At 39.3% G+C, this 24854-nt stretch overlaps 1 pseudogene; it reads left to right on the top strand.

Annotated features, from left to right (window-relative positions):
- Positions 1-24184, top strand: part of LOC138677328 (NXPE family member 3-like) — a 52648-nt pseudogene extending 28464 nt beyond the window's left edge.
- Positions 24185-24854: the final 670 nt, after the last annotated feature.

Below are 24854 nucleotides of genomic sequence, written 5' to 3'. Positions count from 1 at the left end.
ATAGGACACCGGATTCACATCTCCGATCCTTACAAAACAATAATTATGAGTCATTGTACACTTTCACAATTAAATGACACCAGAACACAGCAAATGAGAAAGGCCTTGCATCTAAAATGGAGGTGACTAGAAATGGAGAATTACTGCTCACAAATGCAGGGAACAATGTAGAGGGGCAGTTAGAGAGTGAGCTGTAGTGTACAGAAGCTACTCACAATGCAGGATTACTTAAAGGGAAGGACACACTCTGGACTGGGTCACTACTATTGTCTTGTTGGAAAGTTAACTCTGGAAGAGGTTTTCATCTCTGTTCTTGGCCGTATTCATGTTTCCTTCAATGACAACCAGTCATCCTGTCCCTGCAGATAAAAAACACCCCCATAGCATGATGCTGCCACCACGTTTCCCTGTTGGGATTGTATTGGGCAGGAGATGAGCAGTGCCTTTTATTTTCTCCACACATAGCACTCAGATTAATCACTAAAAAGGTCTATCTTCATCTCATCAGACCAGAGAATTTTATTTCTCATAGTCTAGGAGTCCTTCATGTGTGTTGAGTCCTTCAAGGCTGTTCTCCCACGATTGCTCAGTTTGGCTGGACGGCCATGTCTGGAAAGACTTCTGATGGTCCCAAACTTCTTCCATTTAAGGATTATGGAGGCCACTGTGCTCTTAGGAGTACTGCAGAAATTCTGTTGTAACCTTGGCCAGCTCTGAGCCTTGCCACAATTCTGTCTCTGAGCTCCTTGGCCAGTTCCTTTGACCTCATGATTCTCATTTGGTCTAACATGCACTGTGAGCTGTGAGGTCTTATATAGACTGGTGTGCGCCAGCTGGACTCCAATGAAGGAGTAGAACCATCTCAAGGAGGATCACAAGGAAATGGACAGCATGAGACTTAAATATGAGTGTCTGAGCAAAGGTTCTCAATACTTATGACAATGTGATATTTCAGTTTTTCTTTTTTATTAAATTTGCAAACATTTCTACATTTCTGTTTTTTTCAGTCAATATATGGTGCAGAGAGTACATTAATGGGAAAAAAATGAAATTTTTTAAATTTACCAAATGGCTGCAATGAAACAAAGAGACAAATATTTAAAGGGGTCCGAATACTTTCCGTACTCACTGTATATACAAGAATACAAATGCTATAGTAATATCTACTATGTACAATAATATAACTACTTTAATCCTGCCCCTATGTACAAGAATATTACTACTATAATACTGCCTTTATTTACAAGAATATAACTACTTTAATACTGCCCCCTATGTACAACAATATAACTACTATAATACTGACACTATGTACAAGAAAATAACTACTATAATATTGCTCCTTATGTACAGAATATAACTACTGTGATACTGCTCCTATGTACAAGAATATAACTGCTATAATACTAATCCTATGTACAAGAATATAACTACTATAATACTGCCCCTATCTATGTACAAGAATATAACTACTATAATACTGCTCCTATGTACAAGAATATGAATACAATACTGCTCCCTATGTACAAGAATATAACTACTATAATACTGCTTCTATGTACAAGAATATAACTACTATAATACTGCCCCTATGTACAAGAATATAACTACTATAATACTGCTCCTATATACAAGAATATAACTACTATAATACTGCTCCTATGTACAAGAATATAACTACTATAATACTGCTCCTATGTACAAGAATATAACTACTATAATACTGCTCCTATGTACGAGAATATAACTACTATAATACTGCTCCTTATGGACAAGAATATAACTACTATAATACTGCTTCTATGTACAAGAATATAACTACTATAATACTGCCCCTATGTACAAGAATATAACTACTATAATACTGCTCCTATGTACAAGAATATAACTACTATAATACAGCTCCTATGTATAAGAATATAACTACTATAATACTGCTCCTATGTACAAGAATATAACTACTATAATACTGCTCCTATGTACAAGAATATAACTACTATAATACTACTATGTACAAGAATATAACTACTATAATACTGCCCCTATGTACAAGAATATGACTACAATACTGCTCCCTATGTACAAGAATATAACTACTATAATTCTGCCCCTATGTACAAGAATATAACTACTATAATACTGCTCCTATGTACAAGAATATAACTACTATAATACTGCTCCTATGTACAAGAATATAACTACTATAATACTGCTCATATGTACAAGAATATAACTGCTATAATAGTGCTCCTATGTACGAGAATATAACTACTATAATACTGCTCCTTATGGACAAGAATATAACTACTATAATACTACTATGTACAAGAATATAACTACTATAATACTGCTCCTATGTACAAGAATATAACTACTATAATACTGCTCCTATGTACAATAATATAATTACTATAATACAGCTTCTATGTACAAGAATATAACTACTATAATACTGCCCCCTATGTACAAGAATATAACTACTATAATACTGCTGCTATGTACAAGAATATAACTACTATAATATTGCTCCTTATGGACAAGAATATAGCTACTATAATACTGCTCCTATGTACAAGAATATAACTATTATAATACTGCTCCTATGTACAAGAATATAACTACTATAATAGTGCTCCTATGTACAAGAATATAACTACTATAATACAGCTCCTATGTACAAGAATATAACTACTATAATACTGCTCCTATGTACAAGAATATAACTACTATAATACAGCTCCTATGTATAAGAATATAACTACTATAATTCTGCTCCTATGTACGAGAATATAACTACTATAATACTGCTCCTTATGGACAAGAATATAACTACTATAATACTACTATGTACAAGAATATAACTACTATAATACTGCTCCTATGTACAATAATATAATTACTATAATACTGCTTCTATGTACAAGAATATAACTACTATAATACTGCCCCCTATGTACAAGAATATAACTACTATAATACTGCTGCTATGTACAAGAATATAACTACTATAATATTGCTCCTTATGGACAAGAATATAGCTACTATAATACTGCTCCTATGTACAAGAATATAACTATTATAATACTGCTCCTATGTACAAGAATATAACTACTATAATACTGCTCCTATGTACAAGAATATAACTACTATAATACAGCTCCTATGTATAAGAATATAACTACTATAATACTGCTCCTATGTACAAGAATATAACTACTATAATACTACTATGTACAAGAATATAACTACTATAATACTGCTCCTATGTACAAGAATATAACTACTATAATACTGCTCCTATGTACAAGAATATAACTACTATAATACAGCTCCTATGTATAAGAATATAACTACTATAATACTGCTCCTATGTACAAGAATATAACTACTATAATACTGCTCCTATGTACAAGAATATAACTACTATAATACTACTATGTACAAGAATATAACTACTATAATACTGCCCCTATGTACAAGAATATAACTACTATAATACTGCTCCTATGTACAAGAATATAACTACTATAATACAGCTCCTATGTACAAGAATATAACTACTATAATACTGCTCCTACGTACAAGAATATTCCGACTTTAATACTGGCACTATGTACAAGAATATAACTACTATAATACTGCTCCTATGTACAAGAATATAACGACATTAATACTGCTCATATGTACAAGAATATAGCTACAATAATACTGCTCCTATGTACAAGAATAATACTGCTCCTATGAACAAGAATATAACTACTATAATACTGCTCCTATGTACAAGAATATAACTACTATAATACTGCTCCTATGTACAAGAATATAACTACTATAATATTGCTCCTTATGGACAAGAATATAGCTACTATAATACTGCTCCTATGTACAAGAATATAACTATTATAATACTGCTCCTATGTACAAGAATATAACTACTATAATACTGCTCCTATGTACAAGAATATAACTACTATAATACAGCTCCTATGTATAAGAATATAACTACTATAATACTGCTCCTATGTACAAGAATATAACTACTATAATACTACTATGTACAAGAATATAACTACTATAATACTGCTCCTATGTACAAGAATATAACTACTATAATACTGCTCCTATGTACAAGAATATAACTACTATAATACAGCTCCTATGTATAAGAATATAACTACTATAATACTGCTCCTATGTACAAGAATATAACTACTATAATACTGCTCCTATGTACAAGAATATAACTACTATAATACTACTATGTACAAGAATATAACTACTATAATACTGCCCCTATGTACAAGAATATAACTACTATAATACTGCTCCTATGTACAAGAATATAACTACTATAATACAGCTCCTATGTACAAGAATATAACTACTATAATACTGCTCCTACGTACAAGAATATTCCGACTTTAATACTGGCACTATGTACAAGAATATAACTACTATAATACTGCTCCTATGTACAAGAATATAACTACATTAATACTGCTCATATGTACAAGAATATAGCTACAATAATACTGCTCCTATGTACAAGAATAATACTGCTCCTATGAACAAGAATATAACTACTATAATACTGCTCCTATGTACAAGAATATAACTACTATAATACTGCTCCTATGTACAAGAATATAACTACTATAATACTGCTCCTATGTACAAGAATATAACTACTATAATACTGCTTCTATGTACAAGAATATAACTACTATAATTCTGCCCCTATGTACAAGAATGTTACTACTATAATACTGCTCCTATGTACAAGAATATAACTACTATAATACTGCTCCTATGTACAAGAATATAACTACTATAATACTGCTCATATGTACAAGAATATAACTACTATAATACTGCTCATATGTACAAGAATATAACTACTATAATACTGCTCATATGTACAAGAATATAACTACTATAATACTGCTCCTTATGGACAAGAATATAACTACTATAATACTACTATGTACAAGAATATAACTACTATAATACTGCTCCTATGTACAAGATTATAATTACTATAATACTGCTTCTATGTACAAGAATATAACTACTATAATACTGCCCCCTATGTACAAGAATATAACTACTATAATACTGCTGCTATGTACAAGAATATAACTACAATAATATTGTTCCTTATGGACAAGAATATAGCTACTATAATACTGCTCCTATGTACAAGAATATAACTATTATAATACTGCTCCTATGTACAAGAATATAACTACTATAATACTGCTCCTATGTACAAGAATATAACTACTATAATACAGCTCCTATGTATAAGAATATAACTACTATAATACTGCTCCTATGTACAAGAATATAACTACTATAATACTACTATGTACAAGAATATAATTACTATAATACTGCTTCTATGTACAAGAATATAACTACTATAATACTGCCCCCTATGTACAAGAATATAACTACTATAATACTGCTGCTATGTACAAGAATATAACTACTATGATATTGCTCCTTATGGACAAGAATATAGCTACTATAATACTGCTCCTATGTACAAGAATATAACTATTATAATTCTGCTCCTATGTAGAAGAATATAACGACTATAATACTGCTCCTATGTACAAGAATATAACTACTATAATACAGCTCCTATGTATAAGAATATAACTACTATAATGCTGCCCCTATGTACAAAAATATAACTACTATAATACTGCTCCTATGTACAAGAATATAACTACATTAATACTGCTCATATGTACAAGAATATAGCTACAATAATACTGCTCCTATGTACAAGAATAATACTGCTCCTATGAACAAGAATATAACTACTATAATTCTGCCCCTATGTACAAGAATGTTACTACTATAATACTGCTCCTATGTACAAGAATATAACTACTATAATACTGCTCCTATGTACAAGAATATAACTACTATAATACTGCTCATATGTACAAGAATATAACTACTATAATACTGCTCATATGTACAAGAATATAACTACTATAATACTGCTCATATGTACAAGAATATAACTACTATAATACTGCTCCTTATGGACAAGAATATAACTACTATAATACTACTATGTACAAGAATATAACTACTATAATACTGCTCCTATGTACAAGATTATAATTACTATAATACTGCTTCTATGTACAAGAATATAACTACTATAATACTGCCCCCTATGTACAAGAATATAACTACTATAATACTGCTGCTATGTACAAGAATATAACTACAATAATATTGTTCCTTATGGACAAGAATATAGCTACTATAATACTGCTCCTATGTACAAGAATATAACTATTATAATACTGCTCCTATGTACAAGAATATAACTACTATAATACTGCTCCTATGTACAAGAATATAACTACTATAATACAGCTCCTATGTATAAGAATATAACTACTATAATACTGCTCCTATGTACAAGAATATAACTACTATAATACTACTATGTACAAGAATATAATTACTATAATACTGCTTCTATGTACAAGAATATAACTACTATAATACTGCCCCCTATGTACAAGAATATAACTACTATAATACTGCTGCTATGTACAAGAATATAACTACTATGATATTGCTCCTTATGGACAAGAATATAGCTACTATAATACTGCTCCTATGTACAAGAATATAACTATTATAATTCTGCTCCTATGTAGAAGAATATAACGACTATAATACTGCTCCTATGTACAAGAATATAACTACTATAATACAGCTCCTATGTATAAGAATATAACTACTATAATGCTGCCCCTATGTACAAAAATATAACTACTATAATACTGCTCCTATGTACAAGAATATAACTACTATAATACAGCTCCTATGTATAAGAATATAACTACTATAATACTGCTCCTATGTACAAGAATATAACTACTATAATACTGCTCCTATGTACAAGAATATAACTACTATAATACAGCGCCTATGTAGAAGAATATAACTACTATAATACTGCTCCTATGTACAAGAATATTCCGACTTTAATACTGGCACTATGTACAAGAATATAACTACTATAATACTGCTCCTATGTACAAGAATATAACTACATTAATACTGCTCATATGTACAAGAATATAGCTACAATAATACTGCTCCTATGTACAAGAATAATACTGCTCCTATGAGCAAGAATATAACTACTATAATACTGCTCCTATGTACAAGAATATAACTGCTATAATACTGCTCACTATGTACAAGAATATAACTACTACTAGATTGTGGCCCGATTCTAACGCATCGGGTATTCTAGAATATGCATGTCCCCGTAGTATATGGACAATGATGATTCCAGAATTCGTGGCAGACTGTGCCCGTCGCTGATTGGTCGAGCCAACCTTTATGACATCATCGTCGCCATGGCAACCATTATAACATCTACGTCGATACTGTGCCCGTCGCTGAATCAGAAACGTGGGATTTCTACGTCCTTTATGACATCATCGTCGCTGTGCTCGTCACTGATTGGTCGAGGCCTCACGGCCTCGACCAATCAGAGACGCGGGATTTCCAGGACAGACAGACAGACAGACAGACGGAAAAACCCTTAGGCAATTATATATATAGATAATACTGCTCTTGTGTACAAGAATATAACTACTATAATACTGCCCCTTTGTACAAGAATATAGCTACTATAATACTGCTCATATGTACAAGAATATAACTACTATAATACTGCTCCTATGTACAAGAATATAACTACTATAATACTGCCCCCTATGTACAAGAATATAACTACTATAATACTGCCCCTTTGTACAAGAATATAGCTACTATAATACTGCTCATATGTACAAGAATATAACTACTATAATACTGCTCCTATGTACAAGAATATAACTACTATAATACTGCCCTTATGTACAAGAATATAACTACTATGATACTGCCCCTATGTACAAGAATATAACTAGTATAATACTGCCCCTATGTACAAGAATATAACTACTATAATGCTGCCTCTATGTACAAGAATATAACTACTATAATACTGCTCCTATGTACAAGAATATAACTACTATAATACTGCCCCTTTGTACAAGAATATAGCTACTATAATACTGCTCCTATGTACAACAATATAACTACTATAATACTGCCCCTACAGACAAAGTACATTGTATTTTGTTCAATGTGACTTCTCATCCATTATCACGCATTGCATATTGTGTGACTTTCTAGAGCGACTGGATGGAGATTGATATTATTTTTCTATTTCCCCCATCCTCCTCTCTTCCACCTTTCTGCTTCTGCTTTTCAGGTATCTTTTAATGGGTATTTCCAATTTAATGGCAGCAGTGAAGTGATGGAGTGTAATCTGGAGGTGTCAGGAAAAGATGTATGCACATATAAGGACCCCATTAGTGGAGGCATCTGGCAGTGTGTGAGACCACGGATGCTCCCGTGTAACTCCTTGGTCTATCACTCTATGGGTAGATATCACAAAGTTACAAACCGGCTGGAGGACTTTTTACTGAGTGGGTGAGTGAAGGAAATAATGTCCCAAAATAATATTGTCATTTTTTATTGTTATTGTGTGCTGACATGCAACTTTATGCCCTTGGCTTTGATATCTTAAGGTCCTACAGTTACATTTAGCAGGAAGTGGCCTAAGAAATTCTCGCCATGGCTGCCTTAAGTATCTGCATATTAGACTGTGCCTTAGGTCTGGCCTAACAGAGGAGCCTTTCACCACTTCCTATCTGTATTCTGACTTTCTTACATTTGCTGCAGTAAACACTGGAGCTTTCTATCAGTTTGGTCTTCTGTGAGGCAGGTGACACCAACTATGGTCCACAAAGGAACAACATATTTGTTGGAGTCCAGTGTGATTGAGGCCCTCAGTCTTGGGTTACGGCCAGTTGTAATACAATGAAAAAATGGAAAAAAATATATGGAGAGGGGCGAGAAACTCATCTCTTACATTTCCGCATATTATATGAAGGTGGGGGCAGGGGTGGATTAAGGGTAGCCAGGGCCCCGGGCTGTTCAGACCGGTGACGGGGGTCATCTGATGGGGGTCATGTGACGGGAGGTCATGTGACGGGGGTCATGTGACGGGGGTCATGTGACGGGGGTCATGATATACCCGAACCAGATTATTCCAGAAAAATGGCCGGGCCCTACTCTACTGTAACCTATTAAATATTTGTTAAAATCTGCAATACAATTTAGGTATATTTTGACCAATAATATCACATACAAGGAACAAATACCACCGCACCATGACCAGACCACAAATTACAACCACAGTGATCGAATAATATCACATACAAGGAACAAATACCACCGCACCATGTCAAGACCACATATTACCACCACTTGGTGACCAAATAGCACATACAAGGGACAAATACCACAACACCATTTCCAGACCACATATTACCACCACATAGTGACTGAATAATACAATACTGATCAGTAATAAAAAAAAAATAAAAACACAATACTATCACCATAAGTGCCAGTATTCACAGGAGATCTGTAGTTAGTATGCAGTGTTTGTGTAGAGGTAATACAGAGATCACTGGTGGTATTATACACAGGAGCTCTGTATATAATGTATAGGTAATACAGTGATCACTGGTGACATTGTACACAGGACCTCTGTATATAGTATACAGTGTATAGTGTCAGTGTATAGGTAACACTGACTCACCAGTGACGTCTCTAGGTGAAGTCCTTCATCTTTCATCCAGCACAGACCGCCATCATTTCTTCCAGCCAGGACTCATTTCTGCAGGAAATAACACAGTTATCTCGAGCTCCGCTTGCAGAACACATTACTTAATTTTTCACAACTTCTACATTACGCCACATGAAGAAAAGAAGGCGATATAGTGTCACTCTGCACAGTAACAGTACCCCCCCCCCCATTTAAAACAGTATACTCAAAAAATAAAATAAGTACATCACTGCAGTAATAATATCCCTTAATTAGCCCCTATGGTAATAATATTCCACACCCTGGCCCCGTTTATCTCATTCCTGACTTCAGCCATATGTTCTCGCATCCTGCACTCATGAGTATCCATTCTACCCCATATGATCTCCCCATCCTGCCCCATCTGTCTCCATCGTATCCATCCTGCCCCATGATCCAATCCTGCCCCATGTCTTTCATTCTGCCCCGTGTCTCCAATCATGCCCCGTGTCTACATTCTGCCCATGCCTCCAGTCCTGCCCCAAGTGTGTACAGCAATCTGCCCCAGTGTGTCCAGCATATTACCCCCAGTGTGTCCAGCAATCTGCCCCAGTATGTCCAGCATATTGCCCCAGTGTCCAGCAATCTGCCCCAGTGTGTCCAGCATTGCCCCCAGACAGTGTCTCCAGCAATCTGCCCCAGTGTCTGACTCCAGCATATTGCCCCCAGTGTGTCCAGCAATCTGCCCCAGTGTGTCCAGCATTGCCCCCAGACAGTGTGTCCAGCAATCTGCCCGTGTGTCCAGCAATCTGCCCCAGTGTGACCAGCATATTACCCCCAGTGTGTCCAGCAATCTGCCCCAGTATGTCCAGCATTGCCCCCAGTGTGTCCAGCAATCTGTCCCAGTATGTCCAATTGTCCAGCATTGCCCGCAGTGTGTCCAGCAATCTGCCCCAGTGTGTCCAGCATTGCCCCAGTGTCTCCAGCATTGCCCCAGTGTATCCAGCATTGCCCCCAGACAGTGTGTTCAACAATCTGCCCCAGTATGTCCAGCATATTGCCCCAGAGTATCCAGCATTGTCCCCAGTGTGTCCAGCAATCTGCCCCAGTGTCCAGCAATCTGCCCCAGTGTCTCCAGCATTTCCCCAGTGTGTTCAGCATATTACCCCCAGTGTCCAGCAATCTGCCCCAGTATGTCAGGCATTGCCGTCAGTGTGTCCAGCAATCTGCCCCAGTGTCTCCAGCATTGCCCCAGTGTCTCCAGCATTGCCCCAGTGTCTCCAGCATTGACCCAGTGTCTCCAGCAATCATCTGCCCCAGTGTGTCCAGCAATCTGCCACTGTGTGTCCTCCAGCATTGCCCCAGTGTGTCCAGCAATCTGCCCCAGTGTCTCCAGCATTGCTCCAGTGTCTCCAGCTTTGCCCCAGTTTCTCCAGCAATCATCTACCCCTGTGTGTCCTCCAGCATTGCCCCCAGTGTGTCCAGCAATCTGCCCCAGTGTCTCCAGCATTGCCCCAGTGTCTCCAGCATTGCCCCAGTGTGTCCTCCAGCATTGCCCCCAGTGTGTCCACCGTTAGGTTATAAAAAAACAAAACAAAAAAAAGCAAACCGAGTTCTCCTCACCTGACCAGCGCTCCAGGCGGCGAGCTCCCTCCAGCAGCGCACACTCGCCGGCGACTGACAATGACGTCAGACACCGGTGACGTGTGCGCTGCGGCCGACTTCAACTGCCAGCCTCCAATTGGCTGGCGGCTGTTAACTATTGACGTGCGTCAATAGGAAACTGCCGCAGCTCCGGAAGGGTCCTGGTGAGCAGATGAGAAGGGGCCATATGCGGGCCCCCTCTCTCTGCCCACCGGGTCCGGGGGCCCATAAATGCCGGCGGGCATTCACAGTCACACTCAGGGGTGGATTATCAGAGGGTCAATCTGTGTGGTAGCCCAGGGCTCCCCCACACCACTGGGCCCTGGGCTACCACCCATATTGACCCTCTGATAATCCGCCCCTGGGTGGGGGTTCTAGCTGGGTGTGTGGACCTGTGCTACGGGGACACTACGTCTGTGCAGGCCGCATGTTACCAATGACTGGAGTTAGCCAGAACCAGATGTTTGAGAGTTCAATGAGGGAAACCAGCAGTCAAAGATAAGATTTTTACTAAACGATAACTTGGTGGGAATTACATACAGTAGATAGTGGGAACAGAGTTTTACGATAATTTCTTTCACAATACGGGGCATTTTTTACACACAGTTCCAATTCCTTCCTCTTTACTCACTTGTCCTTTATCTTCACCGTTACTCTCTACTTCCCCACAGCACAGCTCAGTACTTCAGTCCAGTTAGCAAGAGGTCTATTCTCAATCCACGGTTCCATGACTTCTTTCCCTTTTAGGGTACTACAGTGGCATGTAAAAGTCTGAGCACCCCTGATCAAAATTACTGTTATTTCCGAATAGTTAAGCAAGTTGAAGATGATATGATCTCTAAAAGGGCTAAAGTTACAGATGACACATTTCCTTTCTATTTTAGGCAAAAAAAGATTTTTACATTTTAATAATCACAAAAAGGAATATGGGCAGATGCAAAAGTTTGGGTACCCTTGGAGATTTGTATGCTCAGAAAACTTTGACCAAAGTTTCAGACCTTAGTTAGACTTATAGGGTTATGGCTTATTCACTATCATCATTAGGAAAGTCCAGGTGATGCAAATTTCCCAGCATTATGAAAACCCAGCCTCCTCTAACCTTGTGCTAAAAAACAGCAGCCATGCGTTCTTCTAAGCAGCTGCCTACTGCACTCTGAAAATGAAAATGGTGGAGGCCTATAAAGTAGGAGAAGGCTGTAAAAAGATAGCAAAGCATTGTCAAGTTGCCGTTTCCATAGTTCGAAATAAGCTTATCGGGCTTTGTGTGCCCTGGCCTCCCTTTACATAAAAATCATGTTTCCCTGGTAGCTTACTTACCTCTCCATTTTCAGCGCTGGCAGGACTTTTCCTCTGTTCCTGTAGGTCTCCTACAGTCGCTTGTGAATAAACAGAGACACAGTCCAGGTACTACTCAAAGCACAAAACTTTACTCTCACTTATTTGCAGCACATCCAGATCCGTTACATCGTTAACATCAGATTTCACAATACAAGTCACTTCAGCTTTCCCTTCACTCCTCTCCTTGTCACACGACTCGAGACTGGGTCCTACCGTGTCACACGGTATCTCAGCATCCTACCTGTCCAGATTTCCCGCACTTGGGAGTTCCCTCAGCCGTTTTGCAAACGGTTCTGAGGGCATCAGCCCATGCTATCATCTGCCACATGGCGAGCGACCTGCCCATGTTTCCTGCCGTATCCTTTCACTGTAGCTTTCGTTCCTGAAGCTGCTGGTGCTACTGTTGCTGGGGCTATGCTATGCTGGGGCCAGGCAGGCGCGAAACAGCTGTCGTCAGGCTTGCCGCACTCTGTATAATTGCACCCCCGGCCGTGAAGATGTTTTTGTAAGCAAATAAAGAATACTGACTCGAAGGATTGGTGAGTGCTGCCTCTTCTGTTTTTGTGCTCCTACGCTGGAATTGTTCACTGGCTCTTCAGGCACGAGCACCCAAGATCCGGCTGTTTAACTTCAGACGCAGGAGAGCAGGCGTCGCTATACCCATAAGCAGTGATGCGGTCTGCTTTATCTCTACTTAGACAATATAATTTTATACTTATTTCAAGGGGTTCCATGGGCAGTATGTCCATCTCCTTCAATTTATATAGAGGACAAGTCATTTTATGTAATCATAAGCTATAATAAAATTCCATTTGTTTAATTTTTTAGCATATAGTTTCTTGTTTTATGTATACCTCTTATTGTATTGACCTAGTTCCTTCACCAACAAGATTATCCAGGGATCAGTACCTACAATCAACGTTATACCTGACAACAGCTCAGTAGGTAACATCCTGCAAGAGAAAAGATTACACAACTGTGAAAAGGGGAAAATCATCAACACTTACCATTAACTAGATTAGGATTTATTTTATCTCTCCCCTTTTCTCCCCCATGGATCAGAATATAACAGCTATAATATATCCTATGTTCAAAAAAATAATTTCTGTAACTTTTCTGTAACTCTGTCTACTATATTCATGAATGTAACTATTATATTACTGCTCCCATAATAAAAAAAATAATTACTATAATACTGCCCCTATGTGCAAGAATATAACTACTATAATACTGCTCCTATGTACAAGAGTATACAGTGCCTTGTGAAAGTATTCGGTCCCCTGGAACATTTCAACCTTTTCCCACATATCATGCTTCAAACATAAAGATACCAAATATAAATTTTTGGTGAAGAATCAACAACAAGTGGAACACAATTGTGAAGTTGAACGAAATTTATTGGTTATTTTAAATTTTTTGTGGAAATTCAAAAACTGAAAAGTGAGGCGTGCAATATTATTCGGCCCCTTTACTTTCAGTGCAGCAAACTCACTCCAGAAGTTCATTGTGGATCTCTGAATGATCCAATGTCGTCCTTAATGCCTAATGATGATAAATATAATCCACCGGTGTGTAATCAAGTCTCTGTATAAATGCACCTGCTCTGTGATAGTCTCAGGGTTCTGTTTGAAGCACAGAGAGCATCATGAAGACCAAGGAACACAACAGGCAGGTCCGTGATACTGTTGTGGAGAAGTTTAAAGCCGGATTAGGATACATAATGATTTCCAAAACTTTAAACATCCCAAGGATCACTGTGCAAGTGATCATATTGAAATGGAAGGAGTATCATACCACTGGAAATCTACCAAGACCCGGCCGTCCCTCTAAACTTTCATCTCAAACAGGGAGAAGACTGATCAGAGATGCAGCCAAGAGGCCCATGATCACTCTGGATGAACTGCGGAGATCTACAGCTGAGGTGGGACAGTCTGTCCATAGGACAACAATCAGTCGTACACTGCACAAATCTGGCCGTTATGGAAGAGTGGCAAGAAGAAAGCCATTTCTCAAAGATATAAAAAGTGTTGCTTAAAGTTAGAAACAAGCCACCTGGGAGACACACCGAACATGTGGTAGAAGGTGCTCTGGTCAGATGAAACCAAAATCAAACTTTTTGGCAACAATGCCAAACGATATGTTTGGCTTAAAGGCAACACAGCTGATCACCCTGAACACATCATCCCCTCTGTCAAACATGGTGGTGGCAGCATCATGGTTTGGGCCTGCTTTTCTTCAGCAGGGACAGGGAACATGGTTAAAATTGATGGGAAGATGGATGGAGCCAAATATAGGACCATTTTTGAAGAAAACCTGTTGGAGTCTGCAAAAGACCTGAGACTGGGACGGAGATTTGTCTTCCAACAAGATAATGATCCAAAACATAAAGCAAAATCTACAATGGAATGGTTCACAAATAAATGTGTCCAGGTGTTAGAATGGCCAAGTCAGAGTCCAGACCTCAATCCAATCGAGAATCTGTGGAAAGAGCCGAAAACTGCTGTTCACAAACGATCTCCATCCAACCTCACTGAGCTCGAGCTGTTTGCCAAGGAAGAATGGGCAAGAATTTCAGTCTCTCGATGTACAAAACTGATAGAGACAGACCACAAGCGACTGCACCTGTAATCACAGCAAAAGGTGGCGCAACAAAGTATTAAGTTAAAGGGGCCGAATACTATTGCACGCCCCACTTTTCAGTTTTTAAATTTCCACAAAAATGTAAAATAACCAAGAAATTTCATTCAACTTCACAATTGTGTTCCACTTGTTGTTGATTCTTCACCAAAAATTTAAATTTGGTATCTTTATGTTTGAAGCATGATATGTGGGAAAAGGTTGAACAGTTCCAGGGAGCTGAATACTTTCGCAAGGCATTGTAACTACTATAATACTGCCCCTATGTACAAGAATATAACTACTATAATATTGCCCCTATGTACTAGAATATAACTACTATAATACTGCCCCCTGTGTACAAGAATAGAACTACTATAATACTGCCCCTATGTACAAGAATATAACTACTATAATACTGCTCCTATGTACAAGAATATAACTACTATAATACTGCCTCCTATGTACAAGAATATAACTACTATAATAATGCTCCTATGTACAAGAATATAACTACTATAATATTGCTCCTATGTACAAGAATATAACTACTATAATAATGCTCCTATGTACAAGAATATAACTACTATAATATTGCCCCTATGTACAAGAATATAACTACTATAATACTGCTCCTATGTACAAGAATATAACTACTATAATATTGCTCCTATGTACAAGAATATAACTACTATAACACTGCCCCTATATACAAGAATATAACTACTATAATATTGCCCCTATGTACAAGAATATTACTACTATAATACTGCCCCTACATACAAGAATATAACTACTATAATATTGCCCCTATGTACAAGAATATAACTACTATAATGCTGCCCCTATGTACAAGAATATAACTACTATAATACTGCTCCTATGTACAAGAATATAATTACTATAATACTGCCCCTATGTACAAGAATATAACTGCTATAATACTGCCCCTATATACAAGACTATAACTACTATAATACTGCTCCTATGCACAAGAATATAACTACTATAATACTGCCCCCTATGTACAAGAATATAACTACTATAATACTGTCCTCTATGTACAAGAATATACCTACTATAATACTGCCCCTATGTACAAGAATATAACTACTATAATACTGCTCCTATGTACAAGAATATAACTACTATAATACTGCCCCTATGTACAAGAATATAACTACTATAATACTGCCCTTATGTACAAGAATATAACTACTATAATGCTCACTATATACAGTAATAATATCTGCTATCTACAAGTACAGTATATAGTTACTACTTTTTTCCTGAATGTATTAGAATATCTTCAATAAGAGGGAGATCTCTTTTAAGACCTATTTCCAGTCATGCTCTTACAATAGACTCTGCACCTTGTGGTATCTATTAGCAGTAAGGTCCACAGCACTAAGGCAACGTTCACATTAGCGTTTCCCGACGCTGCGTGGGGAAACGCTGCGGCAACGCATGCGTCATGCGCCCCTATATTTAACATGGGGGCGCATGGACATGCGTTGTGCTGCGTTGTGCAACGCATGCGTTTTTTTTGCCGCATGCGTTGGGCGCAGAAAATGCAACAAGTTGCATTTTTCTTGCGTCCAAATTTGGGCAAAAAAGGACGCATGCGTCGCAAAATGCAGCATTTTTGTGTGCGTTTTGGTGCGTTTTTATTTGCGTTGTGCGTTGCGTCGCCAGCGCAGCGGCGCACAACGCAAATCTGAGCGTAGCCATAATCCGAGGTGCTAGACACTACAAAGAATAATCCACACAAAGTCCCAAATAACGATAATTTATCGCCTGAGGACATAGAGAGATTCCAGCATTAGTTTCTTAAAAACTTGAAGTTTATTAATACATAATTAAAAGAATATACAAAAAATACAAGAATAGGGAAAAAGGGAATGAAAAAACAGGGTGGGAATAAACCTCCAAAATGGGGATGTGTTTAACCAATAGTGAGGCTGTGACTCCCAGGTGCTTTAGCATACATCTCGTTTTCCACACAGTAGTCTTGATTAGCCAGGGTTTGTACAGGGGCTCCAGATGTTTTTTCTTGTTTCAGCCTTCATCCGTTAATCATTTTATTGATCTTTCCTCGAATCTCTCTCTGTTCTTTACTACGTTGTCTCGTAGGACTCACCTCCAACCTCTCCATCTGCAGACCTGGTCAAGACTCTCCGCAGCCTTCTGGGTTCTATTATGGTGATATTTAGACATCGCTTTCTTGCTTGGGCCGTCACTTCCCTCTGCCTGCGGATGCTCTCGCCTGCCTGAAAGGGAAAAACATCTACATGTTTGGAGACTCAACTCTACGTCAGTGGTTCGAATATTTGGAGAAATTTATTCCAAGTGAGAAGTTCATGAAATGAGACATTTTTTCTATGTTACAAACTTTTTATTTCCTTAAAGGGTCTCTGTTAGCAGTTTTTACTGTATAATCTTATAGAAGCATGATGTAGGCACAGAGACCTTGTTTCCCGCCCTATGAGACTTGGCATATTGGGTGCAGCAGTTATGATAAAGTCATAGTTATCTCGGCTGCAGATCTAGAAGAGCTGAGATGTTGAGCTTTGTCCTACCCCGACCACACTGCAGCTTTCTGTGTACATTGCATAGTGACAGAGCTACTAATTAGGCTTGGTTGGACTAGAAGGCACAGGTGCAGTTGTCCTGTGTTGATGATTTCCTGCTGATACTGATTCCATGGAGCTGTACATGAGAAGGGGTTACGTACAAAATACAGTATAAATACAGAGAAAGAACAAACTAACAATGACATACTGGTACAGAGTGTGAGGATCCGGACCTTGCGGGAATAAAGTCTACAGGATAATGAGAAGGAGACAGTAGGTTGGGGTTTGTGGCAGCTTCGGCGGTGGTGAGTTGGCAACCGGGTCATTGCAGGCTGTAGCTTTCTTGAATAGATGGGTTTTCAGATTCTGTCTGAAAGTTTCAAAAAAGTGGTGGATAATTGGACACCTTGAGACACAGTATTCCAAAGGATGGGGGATAATCGAAAGTCTTGGAGGCGATTGAATGAGGAACGTAAGAGTGTGAGGGAGAGAAAGAGGTCTTGGGAGGACCGGAGATTAGGGATGGGAAGATATCGGGAGATTAGCTTAGAGATAAAAGTAGGAGATAGATTATTGTCGGTTTTGTAGGCCAATGTTCGCATTTTGAACTGGTTATGCTGAGTAATTGGGAGCCAGTGAAGTGATTTGCAGAGGGGTCAAGCGGAGGAGTTGTGAGGAGAGAGGTGGATTAGTCGGGCAGCAGAGTTAAACACAAGCTGCAGAGCTGTGAATTTATTAGCAAGAAGGCCACAGAGGAGGATATCGCAGTAGTCGAGGCAGGAGATGATGCGTGTACGCACTAACATTTTAGTAGATTCTGGGTTAAGGAAATATGGATTCTGGAAATATTAATGGTGGCAGCATCATGCTGTGGTGAGGCTTTTCTTTAGCAGGGACAGGGAAGCTGGTCAGAGAAGATGCGAAGATGGATGGAGCAAAATACAAGGAAAATCTGGTGGAAAACCTGATAGAGGCTGAAAAAGACTTGAGACTGGAGCATAAGTTCACCTTCCAGCAGGACGATAACCCTAAATATACTGCCAGAACTCTCAACTCCTGAATATACAGTGCCAACCTGAAGTACATCACTCATCTCATTTCTTCTGTATACCCTCCCATTCTACAGTGCATGACTCCTCCTCTATACAGTGGGTAAAAAAGTATTTAGTCAGCCACCAATTGTGTAAGTTCTCCCACTTAATAAGATGAGAGGCCTGTAATTGGCATCATAGGTAGACCACAACTATGAGAGTCAAAATGAGAAAACAAATCCAGAAAATCACCTTGTCTGAGTTGGCAAGATTTATATAGCAAATTATGGTGGAAAATACTATAAATATTTGTTCATTAACAAACGTTCATCTCAATATTTTGTTATATATCCTTTGCTGGCAATGACAGAGGTCAAACATTTTCTGTAAGTCTTCACAAGGTTGGTGGTATGTTGGCCCATTCCTCCATGCAGATCTCCTCTAGAGCAGTGATGTTTTGGGCCTGTCGCTGGGCAACACAGACTTTCAACTACATCCAAAGGTTTTCTATGGGGTTGAGATCTGGAGACTGGCTAGGCCACTCCAGGACCTTCATATACTTCTTATGAAGGCACGCCTTTGTTGCTCTGGCGGTGTGCTTTGGATCGTTATCATGCTGAAAGACCCATCCACGTTTCATCTTCAATGCCCTTGCTGGTAGAAGGAGGTTTGTACTCAAAATCCCACAATACATGGCTCCATTCATTCTTTCATGTACACGGATCAGTTGTCCTGGTCTCTTTGCAGAGAAACAGCCCCAAAGCATGATGTTGCCACCCCCATGCTTCACAGTAGGTATGGTGTTCTTTGGATGCAACTCAGAATTCTGTCTCCTCCAAACACAACGAGTTTTGTTTCTACCAAACAGTTCTACTTTGGTTTCATCAGACCATATGACACTCTCCCAATACTCTTCTGGATAATCCGAATGCTCTCTGGCAAACTTCTGACGGGCTCGGACATGCACTGGTTTAAGCAGGGGACACATCTGGCACTGCAGGATCTGAGTCCCTGGCATCATAGTGTGTTACTGATGGTAGCCTTTTTTGTTACAGTGGTAAAAAACACCAAGAAAAAAGGCAGAAATGCTTACCTGCCCTGGCCTCAAAACAAATGACTAACAGGGCGCAGTGGACCCATTTAAAGATGGCGGCTACACAGGTGCAGTAATACCAATGAGACAGACAGCCTACAATCAGGGGATTGGTAGTTTGGAACACCAGTACAAACAAATACAGTCTGTATGTGGCAATGTTCACACAGAAAATGCAGAGCATCTGGCTCACAGCCTATTAATGACGCCCTTAGATCAGGCGGGCTGCCCAGTGCTAACTAGAATGCATCCTGTATGAACAGAGGCCACAGTTTACAGAGCCATCTGGGCCCAACTGCACCCTGAAAAGATATAAAGTGCAAAAAACACATAGCAATATATGATGTGAGGTATTAGTTGATATTCTGGCCAAAATACGGAAGCTCACAACCCACGTCACGGGTCCTCACGCTTGGGAGTCCAACTCTAAGATCAAAACCACAAAAAGAGGAAGTGAGAATCCTCCAAAAATCTGTAAAAAACTCTAAGAAAAAAGGCAGAGACGCTTACCTGCCCAGGCCCCAAAACAAATGCACTAACAGGGCACAGTGGACCCATTTAAAGGTGGCGGCACTTTATACCTTTTCAGGGTGCAGTTGAGGCCAGATGACTCTGTAAACTGTGGCCTCTGTTTACACAGGATGCATTCTAGTTAGCACTGGGCAGCCCGCCTGATCTAAGAGTGTGGGCGTCATTAATATTAATTAATTAATGTGAGCCAGATGCTCTGCATTTTCTGTGTGAACATTGCCACATACAGACTGTATTTGTTTGCACTTGTGTTCCAAATGGCCAATCCCCTGATTGTAGGCTGGCTGTCTCAATGGTATTACTGAACCTGTGTAGCCGCCATCTTTAAATGCGTTCACTGCGCCTTGTTAGTGCATTTGTTTTGAGGCCTGGGCAGGTAAGCGTCTCTGCCTTTTTTCTTGTTGTTTTTTAGAGATTTTTAGAGGATTCTCACGTCCTCTTTTTTTTTTTTTTTTTTGTTACAGTGGTCCCAGCTCTATGCAGGTCATTCACTAGGTCCCCCGTGTGGTTCTTTTGATCCTTTTGACCCCACAGGTCGAGGGAGATTATCAGTGGTCTTGTATGTCTTACATTTTCTTATTATTGCTCCCACAGTTGATTTCATCACACCAAGCTGCTTCCCTATTGCAGATTCAGTCTTCCCAGCCTGGTGCAGGGCTACAATTTTGTTTCTGGTGTCCTTCGACAGCTCTTTGGTCTTCACCATAGTGCAGTTTGGAGTGTGACTGTTTGAAGTTGTGGACAAGGGTCTTTTATACTGCTAACAAGTTCAAACAGGTGCCATTACTACAGGTAATGAGTGGAGGACAGAGGAGCCTCTTAAAGAAGTTACAGGTCTGTGAGAGCCAGAAATCTTGCATGTTTTTAGGTGACCATATACTTATTTTCCACCATAATTTGAAAAACAAATCTTGCCAAATCAGACAAGGTGATTTTCTGGATTTGTTTTCTCATTTTGACTCTCATAGTTGTGGTCTACATGTCAATTACAGGCCTCTCTCATCTTTTTAAGTGGGAGAACTTGCTTAATTGGTGGCTCACTAAATACTTTTTTCCCCACTCTATATACAACCCCACCCATCCTGCAGTACATCACTTCTCTCAGCTCCTCAATGTATTGCTCTATGCTCTTCTATATCGAGCCCATCCTGAAGTCCATCATTACTTTCAGCCCCTTCATACATCTTTATCCTGTAGCACGTCTGCTCTCTGCATTTCTATATAAAGCCCCATCCTGCAGTACATCATACCTTTTGGATACCAGCATTCACATTTGGTGCTTACTGTTATGAACTCTCCATCCTAATGGAGAAGGCTCCACATCTTCTCAAGACATCACAATTCACAGAAGCCACTCCATTCTAAACACCACGAAGAATCAGCATCCCGGTGCCAGCGTGCTGCCTATGCTGGTACACTCCCTGAGCAGCCATGCTGATGTCCCGTGTGCCCTTTTGCTATTCTATAAGCAGGGAAGTCAAGGCTTCTTGATGTAACACAGGGTTTAATGCCACCAATGTCCTATTTGAGAGTGGAAGTACATGGAGATCCATGTGGGCTCCAATGCGTAAGTGGATCCTTGGCAACAGCCCTTTCTACTTTTCCTAGTAGTTAAGATACAGTATGGACCCCAAAGAACCCCAATCTTAACATCGAGTCTGTTTGGGATTATATGAGCAGACAGATGGATTTGCAGAAGTGACATCCACAGAAGACCTGTGGTTATAAGAACTTTGATGATATGCACAATTGAGTGGATTATGTTTGAATATTAGACTGATCATTGTGATTACTGAGGAAGATGAGGGAATAATACACTGTTCAATAATAAAGGGAACACTTAAACAGCATAATGTAATTCCAAGTCAGTCACACTTCTGTGAAATCATCCTGTTCGGTTATGAAGGAACACTGAATGTGAAGTAATTTCTCCTGCTGTTGTGCAAATGGAACAGACAACAGGTAGAAATGATCGGCAATTAGCAAGACAACCCCTATAAAGGAGCGGTTCTGCAGGGGGTGACTACAGACTAATTCTCTGTTCTCATCCTTTTTGGCTGTTTTGGTCACTTTTGCATTTTGTCATTGCTCTTGCCCTAGAGGTACTGTACAGTAGCATGAGGCATGAATAGATGTGTCGTTCAGTCGTTCAGCACAGTGTCCAGAACATGGAGCAGATACCAGGAGAAAGGCCAGTACACCAGGAGATGGGGAATGGGCCATAGGAGGGCAACAACTCAGCAGCAGGACCGTTACCTCCTCCTTTGTGCAAGGAGTAACAGGAGCACTGCCAGAGCCCTGCAAATTGACCTCCAGCAGGCCACTAATATCCATGTGTCTGTTCAGACTGTCAGAAACAGACTCTATGAGGGTGGTATGAGGTCCCTACATCAACAAGTGGGTGTTGGGCTTGTAGCCCAACACTGTGCAGGTCAATTTGCAGATTTGACATTGGCGCCCTGTACATTAATTTTGATTTACATTGATCAGTTTTATGTTTTATGGTTCTCAACAAATTCCACTATGTAATCAATAAAGATTTGCAACTGGAATATTTCATTCAGTGATATCTAGGATGTGGGATTTTAGTGTTCCCTTTATTTTTTTGAGAAGTGTTCTCGTTATTAAGGTAATTTTCTATCTATAGTTACTATTATAGCATATTGTATAAGCTTGACAAAGAACAAATAGGTTAAAACCTTGCTTCTTTATGTGGATAGTGGAATAACTTTTTTTTTCCTTCTTTGGTCAGTGTTGAAATTTTTCATTAACCTTAAATTATGACCATCAAAGTTTGGTGCAGTAGAACCCAGGAAGAGTGCGAATTATAGAATTATGGCCATCTGAAAAAGGTGTTACATGCAAAACTGGGAATACTAAGAGGAACATTAGTTAAATATGACTATTGCTTAAAATTAATATGTGGTGTATATAAGCAAAAAGTGATATTAAATATTCTTCTTTTGAAGGTCTCAACAGAATAGACCTGCATGCTAATTACAAGTCAGGACCTTTGATAGCTGTAGAAACCAATGCAGGTCTGGTCATGCGATGGCGAGCTCATGGACTGCCCTTGAGGGCCAGCAAGACCATGATGTCTGACCTCCACTATGAAGTGTCTGACTTGGCTGGGATCGGTGGAGGACCCCACACTGTGATCATGCTCACCCTATGGGCTCACTTTACCACCTTCCCTGTGAGAGTTTATCTAGAACGTCTGGAGAAAGTCCAGCAGGCGATCTCATCTCTGCTTTTCCGAAGCCCGGAGACCACGGTGATCATCAAATCGGCCAATACTGGTTATAAGTCAATATACGGCAGTGACTGGTTGTCTCTTCAGCTGGACATTTTGCTTAGGGCAACCTTCAAGGGAATGGGGGTGATAATCCTGGATGTCTGGGACATGACATCCTGCCACTATCTTCCCGACAACATCCACCCAGGACCCCCAGTCATCAAGAACACGGTGGACCTCGTGTTGTCTTATATATGTCCAAAATGATGGACAGGACAATTATCTGTTATTAGCTAAGAATGACATAATCCTATGCTTTAGTAGGAACAATTATGGAAACCTGGCACCATTATACCGTAATTGGTTTCAAGCATATCTCTACTCCATTGTACAGTAAACATAAACAATTTATCTACATAAACGACAAACTCTCTTTTGTATACATACATTATGGTGATCATCCTGTACTTACCACAAATTACATCCTAAATTATACTCCAGAGCTGCAAATTGTCTCTTCAGAGATGAGGAGCGCTAGAGCTCTACTGCAACCTATAGGAAGTAGCGATCCTACAAGTCAATATCGACCCTTTATGGAGCCTTGTCACATGACTTAGGGTAAAAGAGAAAACTAAAATCTCAATTTGCAGACACTGTGCAGGGCCAGACTGGGACTAAAATTCAGCCCTGGCATTTGAAGTTACACAGGCCCACTTGTGAGGGTAGAGTAATACGAATATATAACATATAATCACAGCTGTATCCAGCATTACAGCTCAGTTCTATTTATTGCTTTTAGTTGCAGTACCAAGAAAAGCCGCTACTTTACCTACATAACTGGATCTCGTAGATAATGAAGGGATGAGACGACCAAAGGCTATGGAACCTCATTCTGATGCTCCATAAACTTTGCCTACAGCCACTTTTGGTTCTGCTGCGCAGCACGAGACCCAGTGACTCTGAAGAGCGGTGACATCAGTAACTCAGTAACGCCACTGCTCTTCAGATATTCCGGGTCTTGCGCTGAGCTCGGCAACTGTGAAGAGCGGTATTGTTACTACTGTCACCGCTCTTCACAGTCGCTGGATTTCGCCAGGTCTGG

This window comes from Ranitomeya imitator, chromosome 4 (assembly GCF_032444005.1).
Source record: "Ranitomeya imitator isolate aRanImi1 chromosome 4, aRanImi1.pri, whole genome shotgun sequence".
Classification (NCBI taxonomy): domain Eukaryota; kingdom Metazoa; phylum Chordata; class Amphibia; order Anura; family Dendrobatidae; genus Ranitomeya; species Ranitomeya imitator.
Note: the sequence above shows the minus strand (reverse complement) of the source record. Positions and strands in the feature narration are given on the sequence as shown.